The 26,012-nt window shown below is 41.0% G+C and overlaps 1 long non-coding RNA gene across 1 annotated transcript; it reads right to left on the minus strand.

The window, feature by feature from the left end:
* Nucleotides 1-4,153: 4,153 nt before the first annotated feature.
* On the minus strand, nt 4,154-25,515 carry LOC110491488 (uncharacterized). Its single transcript, XR_002468843.3, has 3 exons — nt 25,254-25,515; nt 5,248-5,532; nt 4,154-5,162 (listed from the first exon to the last, which is right to left on the minus strand). It is a non-coding gene; the product is annotated as an uncharacterized LOC110491488 (long non-coding RNA).
* Between the last annotated feature and the right edge of the window lie 497 nt (nt 25,516-26,012).

Consider the following 26,012-nt stretch of genomic DNA (forward strand, 5'->3'; position numbering starts at 1 on the left):
ATTAACCACTATTATTGAACACTGAATGAGTCCATGCAACTTATTAAGCAATTTGTTAAGCCAATTTTAACTTATTTAGGCTTGCCATAACAAAGGGGTTGAATACTTCTTGACTCAAGACACTACTAAGGTATATGGAATTGTTTTAAGAAAGTCATACCAAGGATCACTTGGTATTTGAATTTGAAGACTCCTTGCACAGTGCTCCTTGGGATGTTTAAAGCTTGGGAAATCTTTTTGTATCCAAATCCGGCTTTATACTTCTTCACAACAGTATCTCGGACCTGCCTGGTGTGTTCCTTGTTCTTCATGATGCTCTCTGCGCTTTTAACGGACCTCTGAGACTATCACAGTGCAGGTGCATTTATACAGAGACTTGATTACACTCAGGTGGATTGTATTTATCATCATTAGTCATTTAGGTCAACATTGGATCATTCAGAGATCCTCACTGAACTTCTGGAGAGAGTTTGCTGCACTGAAAGTAAAGGGGCTGAATAATTTTGCACGCCCAATTTTTCAGTTTTTGATTTGTTAAAAAAGTTTGAAATATCCAATAAATGTCGTTCCACTTCATGATTGTGTCCCACTTGTTGTTGATTCTTCACAAAACAATAGTTTTATATCATTATGTTTGAAGCCTGAAATGTGGCAAAAGGTCGCAAAGTTCAAGGGGGCCGAATACTTTCGCAAGGCACTGTATTTAATTACTTCAAGATTCTGAATAGTGAGGACAAAACTTTGCATCGGTATCTGACCACAATCACATTGTGACTCCACACATAGCTACTAAAGCAAAAAAAAATCGAACAAAACAGATGACACACCACTACACTGCAGGAGTCACAGAGAGGTGACAAATAGTTGTGCCAAATAGTTGCTATGTCACTTTTGGGATTAGGGGAAGTAACATTGATCTGGAGAATCGCAATGTTATAGCCTAGTCCTGGGGGTCTTACAAAGTACAGAGGGCACACTGAATCCAACCTCTCTGATATAATCTTCATTCTTACCCCCTTACATTCACTCCAATAGAGCAGGAAACTGTAACATAATCAGAACACCAAACCCACTCGGGATTGGCTGAGCCACAGCCATGAACCTAGGGTCACCAGTTAGACGTGAATCATTGGTGTAAAGAGCATTTGTCAACAGAACCACTGCAATTCCACTTAATAGGAATTGAAGCGCATGGAAATGGTGTTTGATGTGAAAACAGGACATTAGTACCTTGTTATGATAGAACCGCATATGATCTGGTGCTTCCTCATATCTGAGGGCCTTGGATCGCGAGCGGAAAAAGCAATGGGATCATGAAAAACATGATCTGTGTGGTGTTTTTGGAAGCCATTAGTGAAACTACTGATGTAGATGATTGGAGAAGGGCTGTTTCTTTTTACTGGCGCAGCGTGGGTTGCTATTTACAGAGCTCTGATAATGTCTGTGAGGGCAAACGTACACCAGTCTAGAGTACCAATGTCTATTACTATGATTGGCGCAGGTCCAGGGCATAGACATGCATGCCCTTTTGCCTATATACAGGCACACAGGCACATATACAGAATATACACTCACACACACATATGCAACAGACAAACAAAATCTTGTACAAAGATACACACAATCACGCACTGCATAGACATACACTCTCTCTTCCTCTCTCTCTGACATACACACACAAACTTCAAAGACAGACACAATCTCTCTCTCTCTCTCATTCATACACACACACTCACATGTTCACACTAATGCTCATCAATCACCCTTTCTCCACGGGGGTATCCAGGACAAAGCCTAATGTCCATTATGCAACCGCCCCTGTGTTGTGGTCCAATATTGGTTTACAGTCCCAGGCCTGCCTGGCTTGGTACTCTGCCCAAGCACTCCTCAAAATCAAAGCCATTTATAATGAAGTGGTGCACAGACGTTTGCTTTCCCTTCATGAGGAGAATGAGGAGTCTCTGTGCAGATGGGACTACTTTTTCACATGAGTGGCCCCCCTCTGCTAGCCTCGGGCCCCGGGGACCAAGACTCCAATCCATCAGCCTCAGAGACATAAATGTGTGGCAGGGAAGTGGAGAGCAGAGGCAAGAAAGGGGGCTCCGTTGGGGGCTGGGGGGGAGGGGTTCAAGTCCAAGAGTCTGACAGCAGACATTTCCATCAGATTTACATGAAGATGGAGGTCTGTGTCGTTAGCATAATATATGTTGTCCAGCAGCTGTCTCTCTAAATACACAAAGCCAAGAGTAAGGAATGATGTGATAAGCTTGCAGGAGACATTATCCCATGTGGTCACAGGGATCCCTGGGCATGTCTTATGTTTCAATGATTGGTGGGTTTTCAAGTGTGCGTGTGTGTGTCTATACATCTGTATCCATGTGTATGAGCTGCGTGTACTTTCACCCCACACAGATAGTATCACTCTAGCTGAACTCCTGTGGGGCCTTACTCTTCCTCTGGGCATCTTTAAAACGCTCCATCCCTGACTCTATAGAGGATAGGTTCGTCTTTAAGAGCACAAGGATTGACTCGGATCAAATGCTATGCAGTGTGACATCTGCAAACCATAACACCCCCTTAAAAAAATAGTACAAAACAAAGAACGAGTACGGTATAAAACAAAGAATGTGGCTTCAGCTTTTTTTTGTGTGTGAAATAACGAGGCCACAGGGTAAGCATCTTCACAGAAACTGGTGGGGCGAGAGAGCGAGAGGTGCCTTGAAGTTCATTGCGATTTTGTCGGTTTTGACTTAGCTAGACTTCTAAAGATACTGCATTCTTACATCGTTGTTAAATATTCACTTGACTCTTTATGTTTGTAGTTATATTTATGACATAACATATGCCACTCCACACATCTTTATGACTTGCAGTACGTTTAGAAGTCCTGAAAGTTTCACTTCAGGGCTTTTGTACAATTTAGCATCCTTATTGTTAAATTAATGTTGTATATAAATAGTTCATTGTGTTGTGTTGATTGTGCTGTTTGTATCATATGTTTTAATTGTATACTTGCGGCTGCATTACTGTCCAGGTATCCCTTTGGCACAATCGGCCTAGTGGCAAAAGCTGTTTCACCAACAGTAGTACAACATGTAACAGTGACTAACAGGAAGTACAGCTCAGTTCCTGGATGGTATTGGATAGTATGACCCCCTGTAATTTCTGTGCTCCTTCCCCCAGTAATTATTTCAAATGGGCCTGTGCTTCTAATGGAGGCAGTTGGGACTCGGCTGCAGTAGTCTGGCTCCTTCAAGGATGAACTGCTGCAGTCCGTAGCCTAACAGGGATGGACTGGGAGCAGAAATCGGTCTGTGTATTTCTAACACACGGACCATTTTTTCCTCAAGGCCCCCACACCAGACCCTCATTTTACAGCCTGGTCTCATAGACTAGATGTAACATAGTAAATGTAAATCCAGCACACTCAAATTAGTGTGATATGTTCATTCTATCAACCCAAAGGTTGCGAAATCAAATCTCATCACAGAGAACTTTAAAAATATATATATTAGCAACTATTTTTTTGCTACTTTTCAGCTATATAGCATGTTAGCTAACCCTTCCCTCACCTTAACCCTTTTAGCTAACCCTTCACCTAACCTTTATAGTAATTCATACACATTTTGATCCGATTGCACAGTTTGCACAAACAGATCCTCAAGGAAGATGGATTCTTTTAAATATGCTATTGGACCAAAAACAGGGCTAATTCATCTATATCGGCCAAATGATGATTCACACTTCTTTGAAAATATATATAATAATCTATTGAGCTCACAAGCAATAAATTAATATTTTATTATGGTAGGAGATTATAATATGGTTTTAAGTATCTCAATGAATCGTAAAGGTAATCACACTACAAATTATCACCCTCAAGCACTCAAGAAGATTACAAATATCATGGATACATTAGAACTAGTGGATATACGGAGGCTGAAAAACCCTGACCTCGTGAGATATACATGGAGGAGGCTTAATCAAGCTAGCCGTCTAGATTACTTCCTCGTCTCGTTTTTGCTGCCATCAAAAGTACAAAAAGTATTAATAGGAGACAGAAATGTGATCGGACCACCATCTAATTGGCCTCCATATGACTCTTACAGAATTGCCACGTGGACGAGGAATCATTGGTTCAAATAACTCATCATGAAATACCATAGGAACATTTATTTAGTTCACCCACACACAAGATACCAATAGTTTCACTGTGTAGTTTTTCGTACAGTCATTAAATATTGTAATACAAAATATGTACATGTTTCATTATATTACTACACATAAATACGTCACCGTAAAAGGACTAGTATAGAGAATACTACAGACAGTGGAATCATTGAACAAAATCTGAAATCCATTGATGAAATACAATAAAATCACAATATAGGTTTTTTTTTAATCAAAGCTAAAATAATTAGCTACAAAATATAAAAAAAACTACAGTAAAACGTCAACTGCAGTGTTCCTCACCTGGCTTACTGTTGAAAGCAAAACAAAAGATTGATTGCTGTACTTCTATATTTCCATCAACCCTGTCTTGTGGATTTGGCCCCAGGTTCTCATCCACATTACAATGGATGTTTTCATTAGCCAAACATCTTGGGAAGAATCTTCGGGCATGGGGAATCCAGGCCTGACACTGGCCTGCTGTGATGTCATTGCATGCGTCATCCATGGCCTTGAGAAGGGTGGCTTGTTTGTGAGGGCACCTATCATATACCTTCCACCTCTATGTGGAGAAAAATCCTCAATCGGGTTAAGGAAAGGAGAGTATGTGGGTAAGTACAGGGTGATAAATTGTGGATGGGCCTGAAACCATGCTTGCACCATTTGTGCATGGTGGAACCTGACATTATCCCACACAATGACATAGGTCACGCCATCAGCTCTACAGACCTGATTTGACTCATCAAGGAAGGTTACAAGGAGAGCTGCATTATATGATCCAATATGAGGTCTGCGTCCCACCTCACCATCTTCCGATATAGCCGCATACATGGTGACGTTGGCCCCACGTTGTCCAGGTACTGTATATGGATGGTTGCCCGCTGGCCAATGAAATTCCGACCTCTCCTCCTTGTCTTGGCCAGGTTAAAGACTGCCTCATCCAAAAAGAGGAATTTGTGATGGTTTCCGTCAGCATCCAGCTCGATCACCCTCTAAAAATACATTTTGGAAAGAGAATTACTGATTATAATCATTTATAATCATTTTTCACAACAGGCATCGAAAAACTGAACATACCTGGACATGCTCCGTCCTCAGTTGCTTCATTCTGTCCGCATTTCTTTCAAAAGGCCCACACGGTATCGCTGTTTTAGAGACACCTGGTGCCTTTTCAGCATCCGCGCAATAGTCAGCAAACTTATGGCTTCCACATTGTAGAACATGTCGTCATTGTCCAAGATGTGCTGCCGAATTTCTGTAAGCCAAAAATGATTTCTTGCCCGAACCATATTGACCACAGCCCACTCTTGTTGGTCAATCAGAACTTTGCCTCTGCATCCCCTATTTGGCCTAGTCTCAATTCTGCAGGGAAAATTACAGTAAGAACACATTTAGTCACATCACCTACTCTGTGGTACACATTGGCATGCAGTATACAGTCATTTGACAATTGAGAGGAGCCTAATGTTTAGTGCATGCTGAAGACCGGTTCTCATTGCGGAAAGTTCTGATGATTGAGGCCACAGTTGACCTTCTGAGGTTTGGTTGAATCATTGTAGCGGCCTCAGACATTGTCATGCCATGAGTTACGACATGGTCTACAAGTATTGCTCGGATTTCATTGGACACTTTGCTGTTGCTGCAGCTGTCTTGGTCCGTGGCCTTGTCATCTACCACGTTCCCCCCCAACTCTCAAACGAGGCCCACGTCCACCTCTCAGAAGGGGTGCTCGTCTCCTACCATTCCTTTGACCACCACGTCTTCCTCGTCTTCCTCCCACTGCTTGACTTCTATTGTGACCTGGATCACCTGCTGGCTCCATGTTATCGCTATGTTGTTGTAGGTGGTTACCGCTCATTTCACTATGTACTCATACCACAATGTGAAATCAATCATTAGTAACGAGTTGGCAGTTACTGTGGGCAAAAATATCTTGTTAATGAGAGGTCAGAGAAGAATGTCCAGACTCATTCAAGCTGACAGAAAGGCCACAAATGCTCAAATAACAGTCATTTAAAACAGTGGTGTGCCGAAGGGCATCTCTTAACGTACAACACCGTGAATAATTCAGACTGTTGTGGAGGCAAAAGGGTGTCCTACCCAGTACTAGATAGGTCTACCTAATAAAGTGGCCAGTGAGTGTACAGTCATGTCAAATCTGAAAACATGGTCTGGAATAGTGGTACATGGGATCATAGAAACAGTGTCTGATAAAGAATGATGAAATTTTGCATACATAGATAATGCAGTCCAATTGGTTCATGTTCCACGGTAATTGGTGTCAATGGGTCTTGTTATCCTGAAACTTTCAGGATCTAAACATGGAATATTGTTAGTCAGTTTCCATAAAACTATAAGAGTAATGCAACAGTTATCATTTTGAGCAGTTGTATCAATTGATAGTTAGATCATTGTAATGAAATGACACCTTTTGCATTTTGAAATAGCAATACTTTGATGTTAAGTTGTGTCATTTTGAACAGGTGATTTTAGTTCTATGAACAAATGATCTTACCTTTAAGTGTATTGTGTCAAAGCAATTGGAAAAGTGTTAGAGTTTTGAAAAATGTGCAATTTGATCATCGGTTGTGAGTTGTGTCTAGAGTTTTGAAAAATGACAACCAAGGTTCTGAAATTAGTGCCAAAGTGACTGTAAAAAACTGTAACTAAGATAAAATAATTCAGAATTGACTTTTTTTCCTGCACAACATAGTTACAACATATCCCCTTATTGTATGGGACACTTTTAAATGTACTTTTACAGGACATTCAATACAATACTCATCATCAAAACAAAAGCAGTTTAGGTCAAAAGAGATTAGACTAATAAAAGAAATAGAGGAAGTAACGGTGCAGGTAATGGAAACTGTACTATAGAGGCACAAAATAGGTTAGAGGAAGAACAAAAATAATTGGAGGTACTTATTCAAGAATGATCAAGTGCAATGTATTACATAAATAAAGCGAATTGGATGGAAAATGTTGAAGAATGCACAAAATGTTTCTTGAATCTTCAACATAGAAATGCTACCAAAAATAGTTTACAGAAACTCATTACAAATAAGTCAATCATGATTCACCAAATTATATTTTGCTAAATATTTTAAGCATATGTTTTCTTTTTAGTCTCTTCCATTTCCACGGAATGATGTTAACTATAATGTTTATTTCTTAATAGTAATAATGTAAAATTAACACATTTACAGAAAGACCTGTGTGAAGGCCAACTTACAGGAGATTAACTTTGAGGCAATAACATCTTTTCAGTCTGGAAAAACACCAGGGCTTGATGGTATACCAGTAGAGGGATATCAGACATGTTTTGATGTACTCAAAGATCCATTATTAGCAGTGGTGGAAAAAGTATCCAATTGTCATACTTGAGTAAAAGTATAGATACCTTAATAGAAAGTTACTCAAGTAAAAGTGAAAGTCAGCCAATAAAATACCACTTGAGTAAAAGTCTAAAAGCATTTGTTTTTTTAGATATACTTAAGTATATTTGAGCAATTACATTCACTTTTTATATTTGATAGTTAAGTAAAAGTATAAATCACTTAAAAATCCTTATATTAAGCAAAGCAGAAGTCACCATTTTCTTGTTTTAAAAATGTATGGATAGGCAGGTTCACACTCCAGCACAGAGATTATTAACAAAATATGTATTTTATGTTTAGTGAGTCAGCCAGGCCAGAGGCAGTAGGGATGGCCACATGTTCTCTTGATAAGTGTAAGGAACGACGCTGCAGAAGAGACGCAGGTACGGGGAGTTGACATTTCATCGGCGGCAGGTTCCATTGGCGGCAGCCCCCAGACTCCCCAATGCTTCATTTAATGGCTGCTGCATGTTGTAAGGAACGATGCTGCAGAAGAGAAGCAGGTACGGGGAGTTGACATTTAATTAGGAACGGACATGAAACAGGACAGGAACAGCATCAGGACTGGGAAACACAAAGACAGACAACAATCAATGCAGCAGCGGCGAACAGAGCTGGGGAACTGACAAATATACTGGGAGGTAATAATCAGGTGATTGAGTCCAGGTGAGTCCAATATCGCTGATGCATGTGACGAGCGAAGGCAGGTGTGCGTAATGATGGTGGCAGGAGTGCGTAATGCAGGGCAGCTTGGCGCCCTCAAGCGCCAGGGAGGGGAAGAGCGGGAGCAGGCATGACAGATAAGTGCTTGAATTTCACAATTGTCCTGTCCTGCTAAGCATTCAAAATGTAATGAGAACTTTTGGTTGTCACGGAAAATGTCTGGAGATAAAAGTACAATATTTTCTTTAGGAATGTAGTGAAGTAATTGTAAAATTTGTCAAAAAATATAAATAGTAAAGTAAAGTACAGATTCCTCAAAAACTACTTAAGTAGTACTTTAAAGTATTTTTACATACATGACCGGGAACATTGACATTTGATATATGGTCGGTGAGAAAGTCCATATTGCAAATGTACGGTCCCTTACTAGACGTCCGCGAACGTGCAAGGGAAGTCATCGAACGAAGTCTCTCGGACATTCGGTTTCCGTTTTATTAAATGTTCAAATTGTGGTCATTTTTTCGCTGTCCCGGTAAATCCCACCAGAGGGCGAATGGAATCATATTGCAAATGTACAAAACATCACCAATCACGACGTGGCCTTTTCTCCTAAACGGAAAAGACTTCGAAGACGAAACTTGGTGAGTATAGGTTTGGCATAATGGGCAGTTGGTCCCAGTTGGTCTCAACGCTTTTTGAGTTATGGCCATTTTTCTGGGATTAAAGGCCAAAAACAAAAATAGAGTGCTAATTTGACCGCTTCACATCAAAGTAAATGAACCTATGGTGTCAGGAAAAAAAAACAGCCATTTATCGTAATTTAAGAGAAATTGTACAATGTACAATTGGTGATGTTCAAAAAAATGTGTTTTTTCCCCCAAAAAGTTAGATACCATTGCAGCGTGTTCATACAAATCTTTTTTAAGTGTGTTTTGGAGATTTCTGTGATTTTCTGAAATAACACAGACTCATTCAACCCCCGGTAAATAAGTTTATAAATTCTATAAGTGCCTACCCCAAGGAGGATATGTGTTCACTTTCAGCTTCCTGTGTCAACCGGTAGTTCCTTAAAATGGTGTCATAAGTGCTGTTTCGAAGGGTTAAAAAGGTCTGATCTTTTCAAAACTTCATGTGTGTGATTAGGCAACCCTCATAAACTGTAAGTCAGTCATTTCTCCCAACACACACACACACAGCAAGGATGGAGTGACAGAGTGCGGTGCTTAAAGACACTCAGAGCCTGCAATGGCATTACCATAATCTCTAGGTTGTGCCGAGTTCAACGAGATGCCCCGCTAGACCGTAGTTTGCTCGGTCTGAGCTCAGCGACCATGAAAAAAGTAGGCCCATAATGATGCCTGGCCCTAAATTGCAGGTGCTTTTGAGTGACAGCGGGAGAACAGTTAGGGTTAGAAGCACAATTCGACAGAACCGTCAGACCTAGAGCTCTGAAACTTTGTAAACCTGTTCTAGAGGTGAAGTCGATAGTCCATGGTGAGGTATGTGGCTCTAGAAGGTTCCGAGAACCATCCTCGTACATTTGCAATAACTTAAATTAATCTTGACATCACAAAAATGACAACATTTAGAAAGTCGCAAGACTAGGTGCATTGAAACCGCCTCGGCCCATAGAGACGGACCCCAACGTTTCTGTCCGATAGCTCATTCAAAAACGGTCCAGAAAGCACTTTTGTAAGGGGGTGATAAGGTTTTAATTTTTTTTTCAAATGTTCAAAATTTTACTCTTGGGTCTTGACTTGTGTTACATTTTTTATATGAAAAATTACGGTGGAGCGCACTCGCCATCTATTGGATTTTTGCAGTGTTACACTTGACATTTGCCATATGGCATTTGCAATCAACTTTGAATGAAACAACGTCCAATTGAGTGGTATTGATCCCATTAATTTTTGTCCATTTCAGGGGGGTCTTCCCTTACTTAAGTACTTTACACCACTGATTATTTGAATTACTCCTATAAAAATGGTAGAATTTCAGGTACTCAACAAGAAGGTCTGATTTCATTATTACTGAAACAGGACCCAGGTGGTAAGTAGAAAGATTCAGCCCATTAAAAAAATTAGAGGCCTCTTGCACTTCAATGTTATGATGCGAAAATCCTGGCAAAATGCATAGCACATAGAATAACAAAGATTTTACCAGACTGATCAGAACTTGTTTGCCTACTATATATTAAAGATACATATTGGCTGGAAGGAATTGTCATAAATAGAAAAAAATACAATTTTAATTTGATGACATACAGGTTGTAAAATAAATGGGAAATTATTTACAATGTACAGATTCCATGGCACATGGTTTATGAACTGGTGCAAAAAACAACACTTGGTTCAACACTTCGAGTTTTCTATTTAAATTATTATATAAAAGTCTTGCCACCAACAGAATGCTATATATATATATATATATATGACCCTCATTTGGTGTCCATGTGCCATATATTTTTCAATTGTGCTGTGATGTTTTACATACATTTTGAACCTTTCTAAAGGTATAGTATCCACAGATTGTGAGATAAACATGAAAACCTTTCCTACGGATATTATTATATTTTTCATTGACTGACTATGGCTTTCCAACACGGCTATTTGTAAGGTTAATTTTAAGTGAATGTTGTATATATATATATGGGACATACAACAATCTCAGCTCTGTAGATTTTGCTGCGAAGAGACAAAATCACCAGATAATTTATTCCCCTATGTTGCTTGTTTCTGGTCACAGGTTCAGGGATGGTTAAAAATCACAACATTCACTTAAAATGAACCTTACAAATAGCCGTGTTGGAAAGCCATAGTCAGTCAATGAAAAATATAATAATATCCGTAGGAAAGGTTTTCATGTTTATCTCACAATCTGTGGATACTATACCTTTAGAAAGGTTCAAAATGTATGTAAAACATCACAGCACAATTGAAAAATATATGGCACATGGACACCAAATGAGGGTCGTCTATGGTGATAGGTGGGATGGGCTGAGAGTGGCTGAGGGTTGGGATTAAAGAGCTTATTGGTAATGTATTAGTTATGTATAATTCCTATGTGACTGCTTTATATAAAAGTACCATGTATGTCAAATGTGTATGCAAAATGTGGATGTAAAATGTATGTACACTACCATTAAAAAGATTGGGGTCACTTAGAAATTTTTTGAAAGAAAAGCACATTTTTTGTCCATTAAAATAACATTAAATTGATCAGATATACAGTGTAGAGATTGTTAATGTTGTAAATGACTATTGTATCTGGAAACAGCAGATTTCTTTATGGAGTATCTACAAAGGCGTACAGAGGCCCATTATCAGCAACCATCACTCCTGTGTTCCAATGGCACGTTGTATTAGCTAATCCAAGTTTATCCTTTTAAAAAGGCTAACTGATCATTAGAAAACCATTTTGCAATGTTAGCAGAGCCAAAAACTGTTGTCCTGATTAAAGTAGCAATAAAACTGGCCTTCTTTAGACTAGTTGAGTATCTGGAGCATCAGCATTTGTGGATTTGATTACAGGCCAATTACCAAGAAACTGAAGATCTCGTGCAATGCTGTTTACTACGTACTCCCTTCACAGAACAGCACAAACTGGCTTAACCAGAATAGAAAGAGGAGTGGGAGGCCTCGGTGCACAACTGAGCAAGAGGAAAAGTACAAGTCCTTAACTGGCAGCTTCATTAAATAGTACCTGCAAAACACCAGTCTCACTGTCAACCATGAAGAGGCAACTCCGGGATGTTGGCCTTCTAATGCCTTACAATTTCCAATGCTATGCTAGAGTTAAACCATAGAAAATGCATTATTGTATGAGTTGAGCCTTTAAAACATAACCAAAGCTTGGAGCATCACACAACATCAAGAGAAACCTGCGTCTCTATTTCATAAATGAGCATCTCTAGACTTGGAAGATCTGATGCTAAACCAAGTCAAAGTCACAGGACACAAACAGCCTGAGGACTTGAGTCTTTATCTAACCCATACAGTATATAATTAAAGCCCAGCCAACCAACAGAGGCAGACACTGTGACATCCTATCACGGTAAACCTGGACATAGTTCACAAACCTGACCCGGTGAGGGCCCAGATGTCTTATCTCTGTTAAGCTAGGGGGATCACTGTCAGAAGTGGCAGTACCCAACACAACACCAGTGCCCCTTGGAATCTGAGAGCAACTCTACCTCGCTGGCCGACTGAGAAGGAAAGCAAAGAATGTGTTCAGATGAGGGGGAATTCTGTCTCCTGGGCATTTTTTTTAAACAAACGTTCTGTAATTTTAGTATACTTTCCCCCCCCCTTTTCCAACTGTGGCAAACAACTGAAATAAGGAAAGCCCAGTGGATTTATAGGCATTGAACCCTAATTGGACTAATGATGGTGGTAGACCTTAATTACTTCAGTCTCAGTCCATCAATGAGGACCAATGTTTATGTCTGCAGCCATGGCTGAGGAAATCTCCTCCATTTATGGGGGCGCTTGTTTGTTGTAGAATGCAGCTCTGGAAGAGATCTAATCTTTATGTTGTAGCCACTAGACCAGATCAGACCAGACCCACTCAGTCATTATACTAATACCAGTACATAGTACAGCAGCAGTCTAGAACTGATACATACCACGTACCATACAGACTCTAAGCCTATCGGTAACTGGTTACACAACAGTGTTTCCTCATCCTTAACTGTAATCGACCCAACCCACTTGATTCCATAATAGAGATTGAATTCCATTGCACATGGCTAATTCTCAAAGGAATAGTCAAATACACTCACATTAGTCGGAAGGAGCACTAATGCCCAGCACTTTTTCCCACAAAACAGAAGTTTTGTTTATTAATGTTGACTAAATGATAGCCCAAATAACACTCCTGACCTGTGTGAGAATGAAAATAAAAATGTGAAAGCTAGCCAGCATGCCGTAGCATAGGTGATTGTACCCACTTCTCACAGCAGTAGCACCATCTGTTGCATTCTATACAGTAGTTTGTCTGTCAGTGCCTATAGGCAGAGCTCTACTCACAGACGGGTTCTATGGGCCCGTATCAGCACCAGACATGGTTAGACTGCACATCCTCCTGCAGAGCTTGTCGTTGACCTGGAGCGACCCCATCCCTCTCCTCTCCACAGGATCCATGTGAACACACAGCACCTCCACGGAGCCCACCGCTGACACCAACGGACGTCAAGAACAGCCCCGTTCCACCAAATGGGGAAAAGCTCTTTATTTAAAGGTATGTGCTGCTGGAAATATTCCATCACCCTGTTCTCACCAATACCATCCCACTTCATTTCATCCTTATTTTCCCACTGCTTTGGATACAAAACAAAAACAAGGCCAATTTCCTTTTTCCTGACAATGGTTTGAATGCTGAATATTTCAATCCAAATGAAAAGCTGCATTTGTCAAATGTCATGGATAGGAATGCACTTGTTTTGTGTGTAAAACACAGAGGAAAGGGGGCACAAGTGAAAGGGGACACTTCCCCTAATGATTCACCATGTCATTTTTCAAGATTTAATAAAAACATGTGGAAGGAGGAAGGAGGGTGATGGACCTGACGAGTACAATACAGAGGTGTCATTTACAGTGCTGCACCACCCTCCCTTCCCCTACTCTCTTCTGCTTCTCCCCAGTACCTAGACCTGCCCTAGGCCACAGAGTCCCAGGGAGAGGGTCCGCTGCAGAGCCACAGGTCTCCAGGACACTGCGATTGAAACCATGTGAGATGAAGCAACCTCTGGAATCAGCTTTCCATATGAGCTAACCCCCCTGAAACCTTAGATGACAAAAATCTGGAGTGAATGGAGAGTCCCAGTGCCCTGCCCCGAGCACAACTAAAGATATAAACTAAAATGATTTTCATTCACTTATACATGGCTAGCGTGTACAGTACAAGTCCAAATGTACTGAGTCAAATTCACTTTGGTGAGATCGGTAGATGAGGTGAACACAAACACATGCCAACTATTGTAAAGGTTGGTAGCAGAAAAACGCAGCTGAAGGGTGTTGTTGTTGTTCAGGAAAAGTAGCAAAATTTAAACATGTTCCGCATCACAACACACCCAGTCCTGACAGTGACCTTATTACCCGAGTTTCCAAGACACCCTAATGTCATTGACTGTACTATGGAACCTGATTTTTTTTTAGGTATTTGGAGAGCAGGTCAGTCTGGTGATTGAGGTCACCAGAGGATTCATCTAAGCCCTGTCCCAGTTTCAGAAACCATGGTGCTGGTTCACACATCACTTCAGTTTGGATTTTGAATGGCAGTCAGATCTCTCTCTCTCTCTCTCACCACACCACAACCAGCTGTGAACGCTAAAACACATTTCAACCCTACACTATCACAAATATGTTCAGCTTTTGTGCGTTGGGAATTTTTTTTAAAGGGGTCGAGTTACATTCAAGATAAGTTAGATTTAGTGCCCTGTTCAGATGTCAGATGTTTGGGTTGAAGCTGAAGCTCTGGTCGCTGTGGTCTACCGTCAAAGTCAAGGCCAGGTTATGGAGACCAGATCCACGAGAACGTAATCAATCCATTGGGTTATGGCATTCCCGTTCCCCATCCACTACCCTTGTCAACCCGACAATTAGTTCAAGATGGTTTGCGTTGATTTAGTCTGCTTTGAGGTGGCGGCGTGTTGGTTCACCACAACACCACATTTGGCAGATTTCTTACCATGGACCGCCAAGGTCTGCTGGCTTGGGACTGGGTGGTGTGTTGAAGGGGAAAGCCAGAAAAATAAACGTTACAGACATTCTTTCATGGCTGATATTTCATGGAGTATACTCAGTAGATGGACACGGTCTTCATCAAGAAAATTATTATTATTTCTGTTATTATAAATGAGGGGACTCAATTGAAAGCAACAAACTGTCTGTTCAAACAGCTACCACGCAACTCACAGCCGCATACAAGACATGCCACCAGGGGTCTCTTCACAGTCCCCAAATCCAGAACAGACTCTGTGAAATGCACAGTACTACATAGAGCCATGACTACGTGGAACTCTTTCACATCAAGTAACTAAAGCGAGGAGTAAAATCAGATCTAAAAAAAAACAGATAAAACAACAACTCACGGCACAACGCAGACACACTCTACTGACACACGTTGTAATATTGTTGTATTGTACATTTTATTTTGTATATTCGTGCTATTAGAGTAATAATGTAATAAAGTATTGTATTATCTATTGTTTTATTTACCATCCTTTTGATCGACATAGGTAGTTCCTTTTGTTGAACCCATCCATTCTAATGAAGTCAACAACAATAGTGGGTGGAGGTTAGGAAGGGGAGTCTGAGTGAACAAACTGGAGGTGGAAGAGGGTAAACAGCGTGATTGGAAGTTGGCAATTAGAGTTTGAAGAGATATTGTGCCACGATTTGGCTCAATCTCAAATCCCCTAAAGGCCTGCTGTGAATGCACCTCCACACGCAGAGCACACGCAGTTTACAGAATACATAAAACACACATGGGCCAAGCCAGCCACATTCCTCATGCAGCCCTGTGTCTCACCCAGTAGGCCTAGGGAGACATACAGTGCATTCAGAAAGTATTCAGTCACCTTGATTTTTTCCAAATTTTGTTACGTTACAGCCTTATTCTAAAATGGATTAAATAGTTTTTTTCCCCATCAATCTATACTCAATCTATGACAAAACAAAAGGTTTTTAGAATCTTTTGCTAATTTATTAAACATTAAAAACTGAAATATCACAAACATTAATATTCAGACGCTTTACTCAGTACTTTGTTGAAGCACCTTTGGCAGCGATTGAGTCTTGAGTCTTCTCGATTATGTCGCTACAAGCTTGGCACACCTGTATTTGGGGAGTTTCTCCCATTCTTCTCTGCAGATCCCCTTAAGCTCTGTCAGGTTGGATGGGGAGCATCGCTGCACAGCTATTTTCAGGTCTCTCCAGAGATGTTAGATCGTGTTCAAGTCCGGGCTCTGGCTGGGCCACTCAAAGACTTGTCCCAAAGCCCAACCTGCATTGTCTTGGCTGTGTGCTTAGAGTCATTGTCCTGTTGGAAGGTGAACCTTCACCCCAGTCAGGCCAAATAATTCAATATTGGTTTCATCAGACCAGAGAATCTTGTTTCTCATGGTCTGAGAGTCCTTTAGGTGCCTTTTGGCAAACTCCAAGCGGACTGTCATGTGCCTTTTACTGAGGAGTGGCTTCCACCTGGCCACTCTACCATAAAGACCTGATTAGTGGAGTGCTGCAGAGATGGCAGGAAGGTTCTCCCATTTCCACTTTGTCAGAGTGAACATCAGATTTTTGGTCACCTCACTGACCAAGGCCTTTCTCCCCCGATTGCTCAGTTTGGATGAGCGGCCAGCTCTAGGAAAAGTCTTGGTGGTTCCAAACTTCTTCCATTTAAGAATGATGGAGGCCACTGTGTTCTTGCGGACCTTCAATGCTGCAGAAAGTTTTTGCTAGCCTTCCCCAGATCTGTGCCTTGACACAATCCTGGCTCGGCGCTCTATGGACAATTCCTTCAACCTCATGGCTTAGCTTTTTTTCTGACATGCACTGTCAACTGTGGGATGTTATATAGACAGGTGTGTGACTTTCCAAATCATGTCCAATCAATTGAATTTACCACAGCTGGACTCCAATCAAGTTGTAGAAACATCTCAAAGATGATCAATGGAAACAGGATGCACCTGAGCTCAATTTAGAGTCTCATAGCAAAGGGTCTGAATACTTATGTAAATAAGGTATTTCTGTTTTGTATTTTTAATACATTTGAAAGAAAAGTATATTTAATCAATTTTAGACTAAGGCTGTAACATAACAGAATGTGGAAAACGTCAAGGGCTCTGAATACTTTCCGAATGCACTGTAAATAGGATAAAACGGGGTTCCGCACAGTGCAATGCTGCTATGTTCTGTGATCTTAACACTGTTTTGTACATACACTGTTTTGTAGATACTGTATGTAGACATATTGTCATTCCAGAGACGCTTTCAGTGACTCAGTCCTTTTCCAGGAAACTATTTTTCGCGGTGTCAATGTGTGTCTGTACACCTTTACCCTGTGACCACCACAGTTGTGTATTCTGGAGAAACACAGAAAATCATTATGTCTCACACATAATGATGTTTTATCAACACAGGCATAATCATTCTGAAGTATTTACACAGGTTTCAATGGTAAGGTTATACCACAATAGATTCTGATGCTATCATAAAGTGTGCTTTCTGTCTCCACGTTTGGACGAATGTTGAAATGGTGAAACAGTGTTTTTTTTGTACCATTAATTGCTATTAGGTCCATGCTATTAGGTATATTGTTGAATGTTGTTAGGTTTGAAGGGGTGCCACTATGATTTAACAATCATTATTTAGGCTCGTCTATGAGGTGAATAATTCTGTGTTTATTTAAAAAATAATTTCTGTGGACAAATCCATGCACAAACAATCTCAGGCGCGGGGAAAGTATGTGTGTGTGTGTACGTACGTGTTTGTGTGTTACAAAGAGAGAGGGAGAGTTTCTGTTGGCATAGTGCCTCATGCTGCTCAGACCTGCCAGAATAACCACACATCTCTCACTCTCCTTCTGGTCTCGCTCTTCTCTCTCTCTCTTCTCCCGGTCCCTCATTTCTCTGTGAGAGTGACCCATTTCATCAAAGACAAAAGAAGCTATCAAGGCCTATGGAAAAGTAGACACTCTTCACACGTGTACAAACTTACAGGAGTTGTTCCTGAGACCTCAGGGTGTTAGAGAATGTATAGAAGGGGCTTTTTTCTCTCTTTTTTTTGAACTAATACAAAACAAATATTACCAAATTCTAGTTGAGTGCTACTGTATTGCACATCATCCTTTTCACAGAGGGCTGAATGAAACCCCATTTAATATGTCTGGTTTTCTAGTATCTGGACAAATTAGGTCTGTTGTTCCCAATAGAAAGTCCAAGGCTAGGAACGTCACGTTTCAAGTGATGTTACATAGTGGTATTACGACCAGCCATAATTAACAGAGAAAAAAAAAGTTTCACACATGCTGTAAATAGTCATCAGGTTTATGGGTATAACTTCTTCACAAAATCGTGACGCATGTATCTGAACCAAGATAGGCTGTCATTTCTTTACTGCTCTGCGTTGCTGTTTCTGTGTACCAACACCTCACTGCTTGCCCTGGATGGAACAACCACATTCGCCTTGTGGGTTATGATCTAAAGACAGGAAGGAATGACCTGCTATGTCCCAAAGCTTCAACTGTTGTAAAAAAAAAAGAGAGAAGAGGAAGGAAGAAGATTCTTGTGAGAACAAATGACCCAGGAAGCAGACCAAGCCGAGACGAGAACTCTCAATCACTGAGAACCTGCCATCCACCCAAACCCTCTACCACAAACACATCGCCCTCCACCCCCACAAACCTCCTCCCTCTTGTTCACTACCCTACCCTTGTCGCCGGAACTACAGGGCATCTGTCTGCCAGTTAATCATCCCTAATTATGTGCAAATAAAGAAAGCAATGAAGGAGGAGAGGAGCAAGGGAAGAAAATAAACAAGAGCAATAGGAAGGGGAAAAGGGCAATTTCAGCTGAAAAATATGTAATCAAGGAAAATTAGTAGGTTTGGGATAACATTCCTATGGCTCGCTGTGTTTACTTTGCAGGCAAGCAATTGAACGTGTGTAGGGTCGAGGGTCGGAAGGAAGGCAGGTTGGTTAGTCAGAACACATACACTTGAATTACCATTACTCCCTCTTCTAAACTGTAGAGCCGATCTGTTTATGCAATCTATGCTCCACATTATGTTTAGATGGAGACTGTGTATTATGCGCAGGGTGAGTGGAGTTTAGATTATACACATGTTTTTTATATTTCAATCAATACAGTGGGTCATATCTGTAACACTGGTGGTGGTGAGGGTAGGCAACAACATCTCCTCCCCGCTGATCCTCAACACTGGGGCCCCACAAGGGTGCGTTCTGAGCCCTCTCCTGTACTCCCTGTTCACCCACGACTGCGTGGCCACGCACGCCTCCAACTCAATCATCAAGTTTGCGGACGACACAACAGTGGTAGGCTTGATTACCAACAACGACGAGACGGCCTACAAGGAGGAGGTGAGGGCCCTCGGAGTGTGGTGTCAGGAAAATAACCTCACACTCAACGTCAACAAAACTAAGGAGATGATTGTGGACTTCAGGAAACAGCAGAGGGAACACCCCCCTATCCACATCGATGGAACAGTAGTGGAGAGGGTAGCAAGTTTTAAGTTCCTCGGCATACACATCACAGACAAACTGAATTGGTCCACTCACACAGACAGCATTGTGAAGAAGGCGCAGCAGCGCCTCTTCAACCTCAGGAGGCTGAAGAAATTCGGCTTGTCACCAAAAGCACACAAACTTCTACAGATGCACAATCGAGAGCATCCTGGCGGGCTGTATCACCGCCTGGTACGGCAACTGCTCCGCCCTCAACTGTAAGGCTCTCCAGAGGGTGGTGAGGTCTGCACAACGCATCACCGGGGGCAAACTACCTGCCCTCCAGGACACCTACACCACCCGATGTCACAGGAAGGCCATAAAGATCATCAAGGACATCAACCACCCGAGCCACTGCCTGTTCACCCCGCTATCATCCAGAAGGCGAGGTCAGTACAGGTGCATCAAAGCTGGGACCGAGAGACTGAAAAACAGCTTCTATCTCAAAGCCATCAGACTGTTAAACAGCCACCACTAACATTGAGTGGCTGCTGCCAACACACTGACACTGACTCAACTCCAGCCACTTTAATAATGGGAATTGATGGGAAATGTAAATATATCACTAGCCACTTTAAACAATGCTACCTTATATAAATGTTACTTACCCTACATTATTCATCTCATATGCATACGTATATACTGTACTCTATATCATTGACTGTATCCTTATGTAATACATGTATCACTAGCCACTTTAACTATGCCACTTTGTTTACATACTCATCTCATATGTATATATTGTACTCGATACCATCTACTGTATCTTGCCTATGCTGCTCTGTACCATCACTCATTCATATATCCTTATGTACATATTCTTTATCCCCTTACACTGTGTACAAGACAGTAGTTTTGGAATTGTTAGTTAGATTACTTGTAGGTTATTACTGCATTGTCGGAACTAGAAGCACAAGCATTTCGCTACACTCGCATTAACATCTGCTAACCATGTGTATGTGACAAATAACATTTGATTTGATTTTGATTTGAAATAGATCAAATTCACAAAGTCACAATCCCTTCTAATGTGGTTCCAATTAGAATGGGTATGTTCTACTCATTCCAATTCTATGATTCAGATAGTGGTTAGGGTGCGAAAGCTGTGGGTGTACAGACAGAAGCAATAATGGTTCGCCTAAATGGGCCATGATTCAGGAGACTGTTCTGTGCACCCCTGTCAGATAGATAGGAATGAAAGCTGTTAAAGTACTGGTACACACACACAAATATATACCGTATATACACACACACATGGGTCGTGCATGGATCGGTTCAGCCTGTGCTGTGAGCTGATTTATTGACTGGTGTTTACTGTGGATAATGTTTGACTATACTGCTGTGTCGGCCAGGGAGTCTCCCAAGTGTTGAAACAGACTGAGTGCTGTATAAAATATGTCCAAATATGCATTAAACTACACTCCAGAGAGAACCACATAAGAGCTTGACCTGGCCACTGTACCAGACATGTACTTTCTCTCTATCCAGAACACACAGTCAACCAGTGGCAAAATGAAGAGGAATACACACTATGAACATGCCTGTTTAATTATGACTGGTTAGAGTAAGAACCTGAAATGTAGATCTGTCCTCACAATATTGAAGTAATTGAACATCCTTCATACTGTACATGGCAATTACTCAATGAAATGGGGCAGAAAATATTGGAATATAACTATACACATCTGTGAAAACACTCGATTCTACCTGAGAGAATTATCTAGTAGCTCATGTCTAGTGAGGGAAAAGTACATTGACATATCCACGTAAATCCATTCCAGCCCATTTTCTCACTCTACAATTAGAAAAACTGTAGTCATATAGCGCCCACTTGTGGTTGACAGTGATACGGCATCACCAACTTGTCCAAAGGCTAAATTTGTAATATTTAAGCTTTCCATTGACCATCACTACGACACTCTCCTTATAATGACTGTGATCATGATTGTGTTACTCAGGTCTATCTTTTCTGTCCAAATCAGCCAAGTCACCAAATCTTAAGGGAAGACGGTTAGGAAATCAACCTCAAATGTTTTATAATGTGTCCTCTTGAGGGAGGGCTGATTTTCATACCACATAAACAGATATGATGCAATAGGTTGGCGTAAAGCAGAAAGCTACTCTCTAGCTCTGTTTATAGCTGGTGCTAATATGGGTCCTTTGTCCCGATTTGGTTCAAATTGCGATTGTGTCCACATTGTCTGTTAGCCGTTCACTGTGTCTGCATTGTGACCAGATTTCCTGGTCCCTTCTTTTATGCAAATTATTTTACAGCTATTCTTTCAAAATAATATGTATTTATTGTAAGACATATTGATGTAATGAATCAATGGTGCCACCTGTCAATGATTTTAGAGGGTGAAATAATGATTTAAATGGTTTCTCTGTCCAGATCTGTCTACACTTGTAAGATATCCAGACACAATGAGTGTCTGACTACCTCTGGAGGTGGGCGGCAAGATCTGATCACAATCAGAATGTGGACAAGATCAGTATCAAGGACGCAAGTTTGAACCAGCTGTAAACGGGTCTTCTGTCTGTGAATATTGAGAAGGGCTGGTGGTTGTGGACGGTTGGCTGTGGATTGGAGACAGATGTGCTTGTGGAAACCGCTCTTGGGTGGTGCAAAATAGATCAACTGCCTCACATGGGGTTGGAAAACCAAAACAATGGTTCACTCCAAGCCGACCGTGACCGTGTTGCTCTAACGGTCATTCACAGAGTTAACTGTGACCGCTCTCAATGGCAAACACTGTTGGTAAGTGACAAAAGAGAGGGTCAATGTTACTCATTTTCAAAGACCACCACCGTTGTGATGTTAAGAATAGCCATACTATGTGTATGTGTGCCACATAAGGTGTGGCATATTACTGTAAACTGTGTGACCGAGGTATAGCAACAATTTAAACACTGTACTGTAATATTGATACCAGGTGATGGCTATTATCAGTAATATTAACACACTTGGTAACTTCAGCTCTCTTCATTACTGTGCTTGCCCGGGCTTGCTTACTTTGCTATATGAAGTCTAGTAATCTGGTAGTTTACTTACAAAAAAAAAAAGGTAGACAGCACATAGGAGAAGTAGCGGAATTTGGGGATAGCTCCTCCACTGACAATTTACTAATGTAGCCCTTTCCTGCAGTCAAATGACCAAATCACCTGTTACTGGCCTCATGGGTGGAATATTATTCATAATTTGAATAATTTCATAAATACGGTGTTTTCACGTCAAACGGTTTTGTTATATTTCAGTCTTCTGTGATGTATATAAAAGTGTAATATTGAGATGCAAACTCAAAATGTATTACATATCAACTCTATATCTGACATGGTACAGGTAGGTGTCTTCTTTTTTTAAAGCTCCTAACCATGTGTGTGAGGTGTATACTTTGGTTTCAAAGTGGATTGGTTTGAAGACTACCCAGAAACACTCTGTATGACCCTGATTTAGTCCACTGCAGTAAAAGGATAAACAATGGCTTTATAGTCCTACTGTTTTATGAGTTCTAGTCCATAAATCTAACAGTGGTGAAAAAAGTAGACTAGCCTACCTCTAAAATCCACTAGAGGGAACTATATTTCAGACTGCCTCCAACAAGCCTGTGCTGCTGTAGTTTCCAAGCAATTGTATTGCCTCCATTGCTCTCTCTAAACGCACGCACACACACACAGCCTGGCTTGCACTGAGGGGGGATTCAGGTTTACAATGCACTGCTGTTGATGTACGACCAGTTCCTCTCTCCTTGTGAGGTACATAGAAGGGTCACAAAGCGACCTTCTGGCATGGCTTCATAACATGCTGCTCCGGCCTCCACAAGAACACCTCTCTGGTGTACGCAACGTTGTCTTTCTACAGCTATGTAGCCAATATCGGTTCTCTGTGGTCTTCTCCTTCACAATAGGACTGTTAAATTTCCTGGCAAGAAGAGCTGAAGCAGCTCACCAGATAAATGGCCCCAGTTCGCCACAGAAATTCATTTGATATTGTTCTACTTTGAGGGACATATAATGGATGAAAATCTCCCTTGTGGCACTTGAGTCCAATACACAGATTTGGAGCCAAAGGCAAAAAACTGGTAAAATATCATTGGCAACATTCTCCTGAAATACTGTATGTGAATTTCAATATTTAGCAATTGTTACAACACAACTATCTGCTCTAAATAAAATGAGTTTGTCATTGACACATTTGTTCTACATAGTATATGGGTTGTGGATTTCCAAAAGATGGAGTTCTCCTTGAGATGCTCAGCTATATAGAAGTAATAAATACTTATAATTTATGAGGTAGTGGAAATGTGGTCATAATTTGTGTTCAAGGGGAAATCCTACAGCTTGAAGTTCACCTCGAAAATGCTCATGTGCCACTATCCGTGGGCTACTATAGTGAAACGTGTACTCCTGTAGAGCGGAAATAATAGATGGTAAAACTTGCAAACTACAAAAAAAATCTAAGCAATTCAGGCATTCTTGAAAGTCAGGACAATCCTTATCCTGCAAAAAAAAGCATAACTTGCATAGTTGAAAATAGCTTTAGCAAGCAGTAGGCAGTGATAATTAAATGTGGAGTGGAGATTTATCTATCATAATTAGAAAATCAGTTATAATTTATCCAACAAGCCAGCTTTTGTCTAATACACTTGGATCAATTTAATCCTGCCTATTGAAAAACACATTTGAATTAGATCAGATAAATGTGTTGTAGCTGCTGCCAAATCATGACATTTAAACCCCCTAGAGTTTGTAGTGGCTGCAGCTCAGTTCCCTATTTCTGCCTATATAAAGTTTGCACCTATTCCATAGCATGGGGCTTGTGATGTAAGACCTTTAAACAGGTCAACATTCACAAGGCCGCAGGGCCAGACGGATTAACAGGACGTGTACTGCGAGCATGCGCTGACCAACTAGCAAGTGTCTTCACTGACATTTTCAACCTCTCCCTGTCCAAGTCTTTAATACCAACATGTTTTAAGCAGACCACCATAGTCGAATGTTCATCCTTTTACTCTTGGAAAAGAGACCCTTAAACCCAGACTTGGACCACACACACACTGCACTGAATAGCAGGCAAGTGATTGCTTTGCAATGCTTGCAGTTAGCCACTGATTCCTTTCAAACCACACGCTGAAGTTGCGATTTCCAACTATTTGCGTAACGTTTATGTCCAATGCCCGATACATTTAATCTGTAACTGTAATTTCTCTTCATATGACAAGGATCTGCCAGTAGATTGTCTACTTGATTCATGATGACAACTGCTAGCTAAGATTTTGATAGTCAGTCCAATCAAAGCTACTGTAGATATAATGTAATTGTATCTATGGCCAATGATCTTGGATGGGCACTTCTTATGTAACTCTATGGCAGCACCCAAGGGTGCTTGAATTTGAGATCTTCCGTGGATTTTTCAGTGACGTAGTGTACGCATGGGTGACAGAACACTGAGCCAATCACGGCACAAATAGAGAAGATTACCACCACCATAGAAAGCATTGAAATAGGACTGAAACACCAGCATTTTGGAGCTGCCTTAAGAAAGCCAAGTTTGTATGCAGCTATAGTAACTCCATTATTTTTTTTACATTGTTTGCAAACTGATGTGACATGTATTAATGACAATAACATGCGAAACAGGCAACAAAAAATATCTATACATATTGTAGTAAGATCAAGGGTGTGGGGTTTCCACATCAGCAAGTTGAGTAACAATACAGGCACCAGTAGCACAAATATAAGACAAAGGGGAAGTTATTTAGGGATTTTAACACAGTGGGGAAGAGGGGGAAATGCACCAATCACCTCACAAGCCGTTCTCTTTGTTTGTTCTTTTTCCCAGGGGTAATCCTCACACTTGGGTTCTCAGCCAATCCGGTCCGATACACAAGGGGGTTAGTCCAACAGTCCAGGTCACAACAGGCAATCCAACGGCTCTGGCTCTCACTCCTCATACCTTGCTTGGTTCGCGCCTCCTCTGCCCCTATGTACAGGCTGCTTCCACCTGTATTTCCAAGCACTCCCTAGCTTAACGACACACAGCCTTTCCTCGTTGGGGCTTCCACCTGTATTTCCAAGCACTCCCTAGCTTAACGACACACAGCCTTTCCTCGTTGGGGCAGGAAGTCCATATAAGGTTTGGGGGTGGAGCCAGCCACCTGCAAGATATCTCTCCTCAATTAGGGTGGCAGGTAGCCTTGTGGTTAGAGCGTTGGACTAATAACCGAAAGGCTGCAAGATCGAATCCCCAAGCTGACGAGGTAAAAATCTGTCATTCTGCTCCTGAACAAGGCAGTTAACCCACTGTTCCTAGGCTGTCATTGTAAATGAGAGTTTGTTCTTGACTTGCCAAGTTAAGTAAAGGTATAAAAAAAACTCTCCTCAATTACCACTCCCCTGCTGTCTTCCACAATATATATACAATACCAGTCAAATGTTTACACATATACTCATTCAAGGGTTTTTCTTTATTTTCTACATTGCAGAAGAATAGTGAAGACATCAAACCTCTGAAATAACACATATGGAATCATGTAGTAAACAATAAAATGTTAAACAAATCAA

The sequence above is a fragment of the Oncorhynchus mykiss genome, chromosome 16, assembly GCF_057628025.1.
Source record: "Oncorhynchus mykiss isolate SJ-2025 chromosome 16, ASM5762802v1, whole genome shotgun sequence".
Classification (NCBI taxonomy): Eukaryota; Metazoa; Chordata; class Actinopteri; order Salmoniformes; family Salmonidae; genus Oncorhynchus; species Oncorhynchus mykiss.